General features: G+C 41.0%; 1 non-coding gene across 1 annotated transcript; it reads left to right on the forward strand.

Annotated features, from left to right (window-relative positions):
• Positions 1-3,151: 3,151 nt before the first annotated feature.
• Trnam-cau (transfer RNA methionine (anticodon CAU)) lies at positions 3,152-3,224 on the forward strand. Its single transcript has one exon. It is a non-coding gene; the product is annotated as a tRNA-Met (tRNA).
• The last annotated feature ends 1,776 nt before the right edge of the window (positions 3,225-5,000 follow it).

Below are 5,000 nucleotides of genomic sequence, written 5' to 3' on the forward strand. Positions count from 1 at the left end.
ATCCCAAACTATCTACAGCTAAGTCTTCTACTATTAATGTTTTTTACTAAAATATGCCCTTATATGATTCATAACTATACACTGAGGGTTGCTTTGGCGCACCAATATGCCTTTACCTGTTTTTTCGTCACGGGCAAGTATCGCGATCCGTGTGGCACTTGTTCACGGAATGTTCATTACAATATTATTTTAACGTATAAAAAAGTAGATATATTACATTTACAGATCAACTTACAATAGTGTTTCATTATACAATGAAAGACTGACATGAAAAAAAAAAAAAACTAATAACATGGTAAAAACAGAGCAGTAAAAATCTTCTCTACAGACACGTCTCTTTGTATATATATATATATATATATATATATATATATATATATATATATATATATATATATATATATATATATATATATATATATATATATATATATATATATATATATATATATATATATATATATATATATATATATATATATATATATATATATATATATATATATATATATATATATATATATATATATATATATATATATATATATATATATATATATATATATATATATATATATATATATATATATATATATATATATATATATATATATATATATATATATATATATATATATATATATATATATATATATATATATATATATATATATATATATATATATATATATATATATATATATATATATATATATATATATACTCGTATATAATGCCGCGTCACCAGGGAGAGGCAGTGAGATGCCTGCACCTGACTGAGCCTTCACTAGGCTGCATGTACTGCATCACTGCTCTACCCACTGCTGTCTGCGTCACTGCTCCACCCACCGCTGTCTGCATCACTGCTCCACCCACTGTTGTCTGCATCACTGCTCCACCCACCGCTGTCTGCATCACTGCTCCACCCACTGTTGTCTGCATCACTGCTCCACCCACCGCTGTCTGCATCACTGCTCCACCCACCGCTGTCACCCCCTCACCAACCGCCGCTCTGCCCATCATTGTCACTCCCTCCCCCGCTTTCATTCTCTCCATCACTGTCACTCCCTCACTCACCGTCACTCCTTCCACCACTACCATTGCGTCAGTCATCACCACTCCATCAGTTACCGTCAATCATTCAGTCATCACCACTCCATCAGTTACCGTTGCTCCGTCAGTTACCACCACTCCATCAGTCACCACTCCAACAGTTACCGCCACTTCATCAGTCACCACCACTCCATCAGTCACCACCACTCCATCACTTACCGTCACTCCGTCAGTCACCACACTCCATCAGTCACCACCATTCCCTCAATTACCGTCACTCCGTCAGTCACCAACACTCCGTCACTCCGTCAGTCACCACTCCGTCAGTCATCTTCACTCAGTCAGTCACCACCACAGCGCCACTCTATCAGTCAACACCACTCCATCAGCCAGCACCACCCCATCATCTGTCAGTCATCACCACTCCGTTACTCCGTCAGTCACCACTACTCAGTCACCCCGGCAGTCACCACAACCTGTCACCGCTGATCCAAGATACCATAACATCGTTTCAGTTTAATGAGAACAAAACGATGAGATCCAATCTACAAGAACTGTTAACGTCAAAACATTCTTGGTTCCTGACACACTCAAATCATGGAATCAAAGTGACCAATTACTGGATATATGTTTATTACACAAAGCAAAAATTCAGAATGACGTCTTATTGACAATGTCCAGCAAACACCTCGCGGTCTCCAAAGTAACACTATACAATGTACCATATTGTATATATTCTTATGCGTTTCGGTGTTTAATATTAGTAGCTTTTAGTCGGCTGTCGTAAAGGTTATTGGGACAAGTCTGTTCTCCAACTAGACAAAAACTCCTTCATTAACAGAAAGTGTCAAAACCTTTCAAGATCTAACTCCCCTCGTGACTTCTGGCATCTAGCCAAAAATATCTCCAATAACTTTGCTTATTCTTCTTTCCCTCCTCTGTTTCAACCAGATGGCACCACTGCTATCACATCTATTTCTAAAGCTGAACTCTTCGCTCAAACCTTTGCTAAAAACTCTACCTTTGATGATTCTGGGCTTGTTCCTTCCTCTCCTCCACCCTCTGACTACTTCATGCCACCTATTAAAATTCTTCGCAATGATGTTTTCCATGCCCTCGCTGGCCTAAACGCTCGGAAGGCTTATGGACCTGATGGGGTCCCTCCTATTGTTCTCCGAAACTGTGCCTCCGTGCTTGCACCTTGCCTAGTCAAACTCTTTCAGCTCTGTCTGTCAACATGTACCTTTCCTTCTTGCTGGAAGTTTGCCTACATTCAACCTGTTCCTAAAAAGGGTGACCGTTCTAATCCCTCAAACTACCGTCCTATTGCTTTAATTTCCTGCCTATCTAAAGTTTTTGAATCTATCCTCAACAGGAAGATTCTTAAACATCTATCACTTCACAACCTTCTATCTGATCGCCAGTATGGGTTCTGTCAAGGCCGCTCTACTGGTGATCTTCTGGCTTTCCTTACTGAGTCTTGGTCATCCTCTTTTAGAGATTTTGGTGAAACTTTTGCTGTTGCCTTGGACATATCAAAAGCTTTTGACAGAGTCTGGCACAAAGCTTTGATTTCCAAACTACCCTCCTACGGCTTCTCTCCTTCCCTCTGTAACTTCATCTCAAGTTTTCTTTCTGACCGTTTTATTGCTGCTGTGGTAGACGGTCACTGTTCTTCTCCTAATTCTATTAACAGTGATGTTCCTCAGAGTTCTGTCCTGTCACCCACTCTCTTCTTATTATTCATTAATGATCTTTTAAACCAAACTTCTTGTCCTATCTACTCCTACGCTGATGATACCACCCTGCACTTTTCCACGTCTTTTCATTGACGTCAAACCCTTCAGGAGGTAAACATTTCACGCAGGGAAGCCACAGAATACTTGACTTCTGATCTTTCTAAAATTTCTGATTGGGGCAGAGCAAACTTGGTATTGTTCAATGCCTCAAAAACTCAATTCCTCTATCTATCAACTCGACACAACCTTCCAGACAACTATCCCCTCTTCTTCAATGACACTCAACTGTCCCCCTCTTCTACACTAAACATCCTCGGTCTGTCCTTTACTTATAATCTGAACTGGAATCTTCACATCTCGCCTCGATGGCGCAGTAGGCAGCGCGTGAGTCTCATAATCTCAAGGTCGTGAGTTCGATCCTCACTCGGGGCATGAACTTTTTCTCAAATAGAGTGGTAGATTTCTCAAATAGAGTGGTAGATTTCTCAAATAGAGTGGTAGATGAGTGGAACGGAATCAGTAATCATGTAGTTAGTGCTAGGACACTAGAGAGCTTTAAGAGAAGATTAGACAAGTTTATGGATGGGGATAGCAGATGGAAATAGGTAGGTGTGTTTCATACAGGGACTGCCACGTGTAAGCCTGGTCGCTTCTTACAGCTTCCCTTATTTCTTATGTTCTTATGTTCTTATCTCTAGCTAAAACAGCTTCTATGAAGTTAGGTGTTCTGAGACGTCTCCACCAGTTTTTTTTTTTCACCCCCCAGCTGCTAACTCTGTACAAGGTCCTTATCCGTCCATGTATGGAGTATGCTTCACATGTCTGGAGGGGTTCCACTCATACTGCTCTTCTTGGTTGTTTTAATGCTTCTAGTGAGAATTTTATAAGGATTCTACATCATCAAGAAAAACAGTCCTGAAAGTCTAGTCATCCCGCGAAACAGTCTTGACAGCAGACAGAGCATTCAAGAACATGAGTATCCTGGTCTGCAAATATTTTCCTTGGTCTACTCCTACCTTTCCTGTGCTTCCCGGCTTGACTTGAACTTGATGCTCGTGTACACTCATTCTATCTTTCTAATACAGGATTGCAGCAGTACTTATATTTGCTTTTGTACATCTCAGTATCTATCCTGCTTTTATATTCATTATGACTGAAAGAACACACACACACACACACACACACACACACACACACACACACACGGTATCTATCCGTAACTATGTATCAGACTCTCTATCTGTGACGCACCGTTTCCTCCGGGAAGTGCCTTCAAAGGGAGGGTGGCCTCACCGGTGGAAGGCCCCTAGTTATCTCCATCCCGGCACTCAATACCTGCATCCATCAATGCCTTCATTCATTTTTGGGTTCTCATTCAAACATCCTTCTGCTCCACCTCCCCAAATTAAGAGTGGTGTTTTGTTACAGTGTGTAAAAGTTACGTAGAAATTAAAGTTACCCTGGAAACACCAAATATGTACTATGTCCAATGAAAGAAATGAGAGAAAAAGCGAATAATTGCACTGAGATAGTAGATAAGTTGATATTTTCTGTATACATGGCTCATCACCTTTAACAAGGCAGCGTGGATGGGAGAATATAGTGTTGGTTTCCACTGGCACAGTCAACACGGGAGTGGTGCCCTGCTGCCACAACTGTAGTGTGATGTACGTGGGAGCGTCCACCCATAACTTGATGCCACACCTGCTGAGACGCCCCTCCCCGCACCCACCTTGCTCCCCGCCTCACTCCCTGCTAGGGCGCCTTATTATTTCCTCCAACCCTACGTGCGTCCTTTCAAATCAAGGTCCTCATATTAATTTCTCCCCTTCTCAGCGTGGCCACCCGCACCCTTCACGCGCTGGCCTTGTATCCCCACACCATGCCTGGCTTCTCACTCAAAAACTGCAGTCTTATATTCCTTATAGTATATATTTTATTTTCCTCATCATTTTCAGTCTATAATTCTATTGTATGACAAAGATCCCGTGCTCTACCCTGATCTCCGCAGGCCGTCCCAGCAAACTTTCACCTTATCCCTTCATCTACGTCTGCATCTCTTGTGTCTTCCTTTGCCATTCCTAGGATGTCATTCTTTACTTCTATTAATTATTGTTCAGTTTTCTCTTTATGCGCAAGACGCATCATGCGCCCATTCGAAATTTTACACCTAATTGTATTAGGCAGTTTGTGGTAACTGCAAACGTA

The sequence above is a fragment of the Scylla paramamosain genome, chromosome 14 (genome assembly GCF_035594125.1).
Source record: "Scylla paramamosain isolate STU-SP2022 chromosome 14, ASM3559412v1, whole genome shotgun sequence".
Lineage (NCBI taxonomy): Eukaryota > Metazoa > Arthropoda > Malacostraca > Decapoda > Portunidae > Scylla > Scylla paramamosain.